Here is a 9,794-nt window from a genome sequence, read left to right as displayed (position 1 = left end):
ATATTTAGTCAAGTTTTGACTAAATATTTTAACATCGAGGGGGAATCGAAACGAGGGTCGTGGTGTATGTGCGTGTGTGTGTGCGTGTGTGTGTGTGTGTGTAGAGCGATTCAGACTAAACTACTGGACCGATCTTTATGAAATTTGACATGAGAGTTCCTGGGTATGAAATCCCCGAACGTTTTTTTCATTTTTTTGATAAATGTCTTTGATGACGTCATATCCGGCTTTTCGTGAAAGTTGAGGCGGCACTGTCACGCCCTCATTTTTCAACCAAATTGGTTGAAATTTTGGTCAAGTAATCTTCGACGAAGCCCGGGGTTCGGTATTGCATTTCAGCTTGGTGGCCTAAAAATTAATTAATGACTTTGGTCATTAAAAATCGGAAAATTGTAAAAAAAAAATAAAAATTTATAAAACGATCCAAATTTACGTTTATCTTATTCTCCATTATTTGCTGATTCCAAAAACATATAAATATGTTATATTCGGATTAAAAACAAGCTCTGAAAATTAAATATATAAAAATTATTATCAAAATTAAATTGTCCAAATCAATTTAAAAACACTTTCATCTTATTCCTTGTCGGTTCCTGATTCCAAAAACATATAGATATGATATGTTTGGATTAAAAACACGCTCAGAAAGTTAAAACAAAGAGAGGTACAGAAACGCGTGCTATCCTTCTTAGCGCAACTACTACCCCGCTCTTCTTGTCAATTTCACTGCCTTTGCCATGAGCGGTGGACTGACGATGCTACGAGTATACGGTCTTGCTGAAAAATGGCATTGCGTTCAGTTTCATTCTGTGAGTTCGACAGCTACTTGACTAAATATTGTATTTTCGCCTTACGCGACTTGTTTTCTTTCTTTTTATATTTAGTCAAGTTTTGACTAAATATTTTAACATCGAGGGGGAATCGAAACGAGGGTCGTGGTGTATGTGCGTGTGTGTGTCTGTGTGTGTGTGTGTGTAGAGCGATTCAGACTAAACTACTGGACCGATCTTTATGAAATTTGACATGAGAGTTCCTGGGTATGAAATCCCCGAACGTTTTTTTCATTTTTTTGATAAATGTCTTTGATGACGTCATATCCGGCTTTTCGTGAAAGTTGAGGCGGCACTGTCACGCCCTCATTTTTCAACCAAATTGGTTGAAATTTTGGTCAAGTAATCTTCGACGAAGCCCGGGGTTCGGTATTGCATTTCAGCTTGGTGGCTTAAAAATTAATTAATGACTTTGGTCATTAAAAATCTGAAAATTGTTAAAAAAAATAAAAATTTTCAAAACGATCCAAATTTACGTTTATCTTATTCTCCATCATTTGCTGATTCCAAAAACATATAAATATGTTATATTCGGATTAAAAACAAGCTCTGAAAATTAAATATATAAAAATTATTATCAAAATTAAATTGTCCAAATCAATTTAAAAACACTTTCATCTTATTCCTTGTCGGTTCCTGATTCCAAAAACATATAGATATGATATGTTTGGATTAAAAACACGCTCAGAAAGTTAAAACAAAGAGAGGTACAGAAAAGCGTGCTATCCTTCTTAGCGCAACTGCTACCCCGCTCTTCTTGTCAATTTCACTGCCTTTGCCATGAGCGGTGGACTGACGATGCTACGAGTCTACGGTCTTGCTGAAAAATGGCATTGCGTTCAGTTTCATTCTGTGAGTTCGACAGCTACTTGACTAAATATTGTATTTTCGCCTTACGCGACTTGTTATATTTAGTCAAGTTTTGACTAAATATTTTAACATCGAGGGGGAATCGAAACGAGGGTCGTGGTGTATGTGCGTGTGTGTGTCTGTGTGTCTGTGTGTGTGTGTGTGTGTGTGTGTAGAGCGATTCAGACTAAACTACTGGACCGATCTTTATGAAATTTGACATGAGAGTTCCTGGGTATGAAATCCCCGAACGTTTTTTTCATTTTTTTGATAAATGTCTTTGATGACGTCATATCCGGCTTTTCGTGAAAGTTGAGGCGGCACTGTCACGCCCTCATTTTTCAACCAAATTGGTTGAAATTTTGGTCAAGTAATCTTCGACGAAGCCCGGGGTTCGGTATTGCATTTCAGCGTGGTGGCTTAAAAATTAATTAATGACTTTGGTCATTAAAAATCTGAAAATTGTAAAAAAAAATAAAAATTTATTAAACGATCCAAATTTACGTTTATCTTATTCTCCATCATTTGCTGATTCCAAAAACATATAAATATGTTATATTCGGATTAAAAACAAGCTCTGAAAATTAAATATATAAAAATTATTATCAAAATTAAATTGTCGAAATCAATTTAAAAACACTTTCATCTTATTCCTTGTCGGTTCCTGATTCCAAAAACATATAGATATGATATGTTTGGATTAAAAACACGCTCAGAAAGTTAAAACAAAGAGAGGTACAGAAAAGCGTGCTATCCTTCTTAGCGCAACTACTACCCCGCTCTTCTTGTCAATTTCACTGCCTTTGCCATGAGCGGTGGACTGACGATGCTACGAGTATACGGTCTTGCTGAAAAATGGAATTGCGTTCAGTTTCATTCTGTGAGTTCGACAGCTACTTGACTAAATATTGTATTTTCGCCTTACGCGACTTGTTATATTTAGTCAAGTTTTGACTAAATATTTTAACATCGAGGGGGAATCGAAACGAGGGTCGTGGTGTATGTGCGTGTGTGCGTGCGTGTGTGTGTGTGTGTGTGTGTGTAGAGCGATTCAGACTAAACTACTGGACCGATTTTTATGAAATTTGACATGAGAGTTCCTGGGTATGAAATCCCCGAACGTTTTTTTCATTTTTTTGATAAATGTCTTTGATGACGTCATATCCGGCTTTTCGTGAAAGTTGAGGCGGCACTGTCACGCCCTCATTTTTCAACCAAATTGGTTGAAATTTTGGTCAAGTAATCTTCGACGAAGCCCGGGGTTCGGTATTGCATTTCAGCTTGGTGGCTTAAAAATTAATTCATGACTTTGGTCATTAAAAATCTGAAAATTGTAAAAAAAAAATAAAAATTTATAAAACGATCCAAATTTACGTTTATCTTATTCTCCATTATTTGCTGATTCCAAAAACATATAAATATGTTATATTCGGATTAAAAACAAGCTCTGAAAATTAAATATATAAAAATTATTATCAAAATTAAATTGTCCAAATCAATTTAAAAACACTTTCATCTTATTCCTTGTCGGTTCCTGATTCCAAAAACATATAGATATGATATGTTTGGATTAAAAACACGCTCAGAAAGTTAAAACAAAGAGAGGTACAGAAAAGCGTGCTATCCTTCTTAGCGCAACTACTATCCCGCTCTTCTTGTCAATTTCACTGCCTTTGCCATGAGCGGTGGCCTGACGATGCTACGAGTAAAATGGCATTGCGTTTCATTCTGTGAGTTCGACAGCTACTTGACTAAATATTGTATTTTCGCCTTACGCGACTTGTTTCTTTCTTTTTTTCTCTTTTTATATTTAGTCAAGTTTTGACTAAATATTTTAACATCGAGGGGGAATCGAAACGAGGGTCGTGGTGTATGTGCGTGTGTCTGTGTGTCTGTGTGTGTGTGTGTGTGTGTGTGTGTGTGTGTGTGTGTGTGTGTGTGTCTGTCTGTCTGTGTGTGTGTGTGTGTGTGTAGAGCGATTCAGACTAAACTACTGGACCGATCTTTATGAAATTTGACATGAGAGTTCCTGGGTATGAAATCCCCGAACGTTTTTTTCATTTTTTTGATAAATGTCTTTGATGACGTCATATCCGGCTTTTCGTGAAAGTTGAGGCGGCACTGTCACGCCCTCATTTTTCAACCAAATTGGTTGAAATTTTGGTCAAGTAATCTTCGACGAAGCCCGGACTTCGGTATTGCATTTCAGCTTGGTGGCCTAAAAATTAATTAATGACTTTGGTCATTAAAAATCTGAAAATTGTAAAAAAAAATAAAAATTTATAAAACGATCCAAATTTACGTTTATCTTATTCTCCAGCATTTGCTGATTCCAAAAACATATAAATATGTTATATTCGGATTAAAAACAAGCTCTGAAAATTAAATATATAAAAATTATTATCAAAATTAAATTGTCCAAATCAATTTAAAAACACTTTCATCTTATTCCTTGTCGGTTCCTGATTCCAAAAACATATAGATATGATATGTTTGGATTAAAAACACGCTCAGAAAGTTAAAACAAAGAGAGGTACAGAAAAGCGTGCTATCCTTCTTAGCGCAACTACTACCCCGCTCTTCTTGTCAATTTCACTGCCTTTGCCATGAGCGGTGGACTGACGATGCTACGAGTATACGGTCTTGCTGAAAAATGGCATTGCGTTCAGTTTCATTCTGTGAGTTCGACAGCTACTTGACTAAATATTGTATTTTCGCCTTACGCGACTTGTTTTTTTTTTTCGACCTCAGTTGCTTGCAGGTTGCTACTACAATTGTTTTTTGCCTTCTCTCTCTCTCTTTCTTTTTTACATTTAGTCAAGTTTTGACTAAATGTTTTAACGTAGAGGGGGGAATCGAGACGAGGGTCGTGGTGTATGTGTGTCTGTCTGTCTGTCTGTGTGTGTGTGTGTGTGTAGAGCGATTCAGACTAAACTACTGGACCGATTTTTATGAAATTTGACATGAGAGTTCCTGGGTATGATATCCTCAGACATTTTTTTCATTTTTTTGATAAATGTCTTTGATGACGTCATATCCGGCTTTTCGTGAAAGTTGAGGCGCTCTCATTTTGCTCTCAGCGCAACTACTACCCCGCTCTTCTTGTCAATTTCACTGCCTTTGCCATGAGCGGTGGACTGACGATGCTACGAGTATACGGTCTTGCTGCGTTGCATTGCGTTCAGTTTCATTCTGTGAGTTCGACAGCTACTTGACTAAATGTTGTATTTTCGCCTTACGCGACTTGTTTACATTTAGTCAAGTTTTGACTAAATGTTTTAACATAGAGGGGGGAATCGAGACGAGGGTCGTGGTGTATGTGTGTCTGTCTGTCTGTCTGTCTGTCTGTGTGTGTGTGTAGAGCGATTCAGACTAAACTACTGGACCGATCTTTATGAAATTTGACATGAGAGTTCCTGGGTATGATATCCTCAGACATTTTTTTCATAAATGTCTTTGATGACGTCATATCCGGCTTTTCGTGAAAGTTGAGGCGGCACTGTCACGCTCTCATTTTTCAACCAAATTGGTTGAAATTTTGGTCAAGTAATCTCCGACGAAGCCCGGACTTCGGTATTGCATTTCAGCTTGGTGGCTTAAAAATTCATTAATGACTTTGGTCATTAAAAAAATCTGAAATTGTAAAAAAAAAAAACAAATTTATAAAACGATCCAAATTTACGTTCATCTTATTCTCCATCATTTTCTGATTCCAAAAACATATAAATATGTTATATTTGGATTAAAAACAAGCTCTCAAAATTAAAAATATAAAAATTATGATCAAAATTAAATGTTCGAAATCAATTTAAAAACACTTTCATCTTATTCCTTGTCGGTTCCTGATTCCAAAAAAAATATAGATATGATATGTTTGGATTAAAAACACGCTCAGAAAGTTAAAACGAAGAGAGGTACAGAAAAGCGTGCTATCCTTCTCAGCGCAACTACTACCCCGCTCTTCTTGTCAATTTCACTGCCTTTGCCATGAGCGGTGGACTGACGATGCTACGAGTATACGGTCTTGCTGCGTTGCATTGCGTTCAGTTTCATTCTGTGAGTTCGACAGCTACTTGACTAAATGTTGTATTTTCGCCTTACGCGACTTGTTTTTTGTTTTTTTTTACACACACACACCAGAGACACCAACAAAGATGAGAGACAACATTGTAAAGTGGCCGACTGTCTATTTTACCAACCGACTGACTGACTAGCTGACTAGCTGGCCGGCTGACTTACGTACGTACAGTTACAGGCTAATGTGCAGGCTGATCAACCGATTGAATGATTGACTGACCAACTAAATACTGACCGGTCGACTGACTGCCGATTTGGGTATATGTCTGCATGAGGATGTGTGCTAGAAAATACCGAAACACGTTTCACACACACACACACACACACACACACACACACACACACACACACACACACACACACACACACACACACACACACACACACACACACACACCTGGGTATAGCCCTACTCAGTCCTGTTACCACTAGCTTTCAACTCATATATATTCAAGGAAACAAAATGAAACGTGTTAGTTATAGATATCTTCTTTTTTGTATAGTCTCTTCAGTTGATATTGCAATTCGATGCAAAATGAAACGAAAGCGCCGATCACGCCTCGATCTGATATGATTTCAGCTTTCTCAACATTGAGGCTGATAAATCAGGCCCTTCAATCAGGAGTGGGCTTATGATATGCTGGGTGATCTTAGAATAACCCTTTTTAGCGGATGAGCGTATGATACGAAGAGCGGGGCACGAGGTGAGTGTCTGCAGAAAAAATGTAATAACTCCTAAAATACTAATTATCCTGCAACCATATTACAGTTGTCATAACCCGAAATGTAGCGCTACTTATTCACGTTGCTCTTTTTACAAAAAAATGCGTATCTATTGAATAACTATCCAAAACACAAGGCAGGTCGCTGATTTGTGGTCGGGTGCTCTTATGAAATACCCCCTGTGCGCTTATGATAGCTTGATTTTTCGGATCGGATGCGCTTATGACTGGTTTTTTCGCTGCGCTGCCTAGTTTTTTGCTTGATGACCTGAATGATCTTAATTAAATGTTCTCATTTTACAGATCATGGATTATAGATGTTACCATTGTGGATAAGGGTTCTCCATCTTCAAAGAAATCATAACCCACACAGTTGATAAACATGAAGCACATAAGCTTCGGTATTGTTTTGTTCAGCTTAACACGGAGTGCCTAGAACTTCCGAAAAGAGGCTGAAACGGAAATCTTCCCGGCTGTCAGGACCTACTGAACCGAGCAGGGGAGACCGCGGTGTTCGCCAGTACTTCCGTGTTGACGAAACCAAAGTGTTTTCTCATGTCAGACATGGGATTGAGCTGGAGTAGCTGATTAAGTGTGTGTGTGTGTGTGTGTGTGTGTGTGTGTGTGTGTGTGTGTGTGTGTGTGTGTGTGTGTGTGTGTGTGTGTGTAGGACATGCAAATGTGTAACATGCGAATGTACTGACTAAACAGTATGTCTTTTTTATGCTGTGAGACAATGTTAATGATAACCGGGATATATTATGACCTGACAAGGCTTCAATGACTGTACATGCAATTTAATTACAGTTAATTAATAATGTGTGTGTATGCGTGTGTGTGTAGGACATGCAAATGTGTAACATGCGAATGTACTGACTAAACAGTATGATGTCTTTTTTATGTTGTGAGACAATGTTCATGATAACCGGGACATATTATGACCAGACAAGGCTTCAATGACTGTACATGCAATTTAATTACAGTTAATTAATATTAGAAAGTAAACTTATGAGAGAGAGAGAGAGAGAGAGAGAGAGAGAGAGAGAGAGAGAGAGAGAGAGAGAGAGAGAGAGAGAGAGAGAGAGAGAGAGAGAGAGAGAGAGAGATTGAAATTAATATTTTGCAGTTTTCTATGCTTTTATTAAAACCAATGATATGAAACTAATCTTGCGTCTTCATAAAACCAAAAGGAGTAAAATTAAAACTCTAACAAACAAGTGTTTATTTCCTTTTCACAAAGTTCATGATAACCGGGACATATCTTCAGACAAGGCTTCAAGGACTGTACATACAATTTAATTACAGTTAATTAATATTAGAAAGTATAGAAAGTAAACTTATGAGAGAGAAAGAGAGAGAGATTGAAATTAATATTTTGCAGTTTTCTATGCTTTTATTAAAATCAATAATATGAAACTAATCTTGCGTCTTCATAAAACCAAAAGGAGTAAAATTAAACTCTAACAAACAAGTGTTTGTTTCCTTTTCACAAAGTTCTGAACAGTAACTTTAAAGCGGTTGCAACATCAAAGGTGGATAAGAATCCTTAGATGTTTTTGTTTCCTGGGCAACCCTGCATCTGCTTTTGACATGACGATCTCTTCCCTGTCTGAACTTGAACTCCACGCCACAAAACTGGCACCGAAACTATGGCATTGGTGCATGCTTCAGCCTGTGCTGAGTTAAAGCCTTCTTCGATGGGCACACTTTGGGGCATTCATCCCACGGAAAGCTCTGTGACGGTTTGCTGCTGCAGGAGTGCTGTGCAAGACTGGTCCTGCTCTGGTAAGTCTTCTTACAGGCAGCACAGCTGAATGGCTTCTTCTTTTCATGGCCGTTCAAGTGAGACTCCAGCGCGACTTGACTAACCAGCGCCTTTTTACAGATGAAACACTGGAAACCCTCTTCGTGAGTAGCCCTGATATGTCGCCTGAGATTTGGCAAGTGCTTGTAGGTGTTTCCACAAGCGGTACACAGGTGAGTCTTCCCCCTGTCCTTCTTCGCAGGCTTCGCAGGCGTGCTGCTGGCTGGGGGTGGTCCTGGGTCAGCCTGGGTAGTTTCCACTTGAATCTCCTGAGATATGTCCAGGTCAATACCACTACCGTCCATGATCCCAGAATACTTCATCTACAAACAGAACGCATCTCAAACCCTATTAGTGTTTTTGTTTTCAAATCAACATTCCTTTATGAAAGTGGTGTGTGTTTTAGCTAGGATAATGAGCGTGAAATAATTGAGAGATGTCATTGAGGCTGCATTTTTGTCTAACCCTTTTTCTGTCTAGGCGCAATAGTGCAATTCTGGCTAGTTTGTCGGCAGTATTAGTAGGAAGTATAAAAAGACACAAAACATCTCACTATTGGTCGTACATTTGGTGAAGCAGAGAACTATATTTTATCCTACATACGTGAGAGAGACACCCGTGAGATAATAATCGTTCAAATCACCCGTGTGTATATCATGTAAATGAGGTCATGTCAAGCAAGTCTGGCAGGGACCTGTTTTTCCACTGCTTATGATGCCAAAGTCACCGAGACAAACGTCATTATAGAAACAAAAATTGCGCTCGCTAATTACCCTCGATGAATCTTTAGAACTAACACGTAACGCCACACTTTCAGAGTGACGTTTCTTTGCTTTGACGTAATAGATTGCACGAGGCTTTAGAAGAGATCGAGGTTCCAAAACAAGGTTCTTCAATTTAGGTGCCTCGTCTGCAAGACATTTTCAGTAAAATACACGTAAGTACAGTATGTAGGATAAACAGAATACTACATGGCTTGCTGTGTCGTACCAGATTTACACTCGTTGCTTTTTCAAATAGTGAACAGCTCGCTTTCGCTCGCAGTTCAATATTTTAAAAAACAACTCGTGTAAATCTGGTACGACACAGCAAGCCATGTAGTATTCTCTATATCTCTATACCTTCCTGTCACTGGAAGCAGCAACACTTGAAAGCATAAATTCCCTTGACAAACGTCATTTATGATTGGCGTCATCTATGAATGACGTCACTGTCTAGACAAGTGCCGGTATTGGCAAACCTTGTCGCGGCAAAGGGCTAAATAAAATAATGTGTATACGTTTTAGTAGCAACAAGGTAGCAAGAAAGTGGGAACTAAGCAGCGCAGCGAAACCAGTCATAAGCGCATCCGATCCGAAAATCAAGCTATCATAAGCGCACAGGGGGGTATTTCATAAGAGCACCCGACCACAAATCAGCGACCTGCCTTGTGTTTTGGATAGTTATTCAATAGATACGCATTTTTTTGTAAAAAGAGCAACGTGAATAAGTAGCGCTACATTTCGGGTTTTG

General features: G+C 38.4%; 1 protein-coding gene and 1 long non-coding RNA gene across 2 annotated transcripts in view; both read left to right on the top strand.

The window, feature by feature from the left end:
• Positions 1 to 9,794, top strand: part of LOC138968738 (folate receptor gamma-like) — a 376,265-nt gene that overhangs the window by 264,960 nt on the left and 101,511 nt on the right. The window lies entirely within an intron of this gene.
• LOC138968740 (uncharacterized) overlaps positions 1 to 9,794 on the top strand; it is a 330,336-nt gene that overhangs the window by 274,316 nt on the left and 46,226 nt on the right. The window lies entirely within an intron of this gene.

This window comes from Littorina saxatilis, linkage group LG6 (genome assembly GCF_037325665.1).
Source record: "Littorina saxatilis isolate snail1 linkage group LG6, US_GU_Lsax_2.0, whole genome shotgun sequence".
NCBI classification, from domain to species: domain Eukaryota; kingdom Metazoa; phylum Mollusca; class Gastropoda; order Littorinimorpha; family Littorinidae; genus Littorina; species Littorina saxatilis.
Note: the sequence above shows the minus strand (reverse complement) of the source record. Positions and strands in the feature narration are given on the sequence as shown.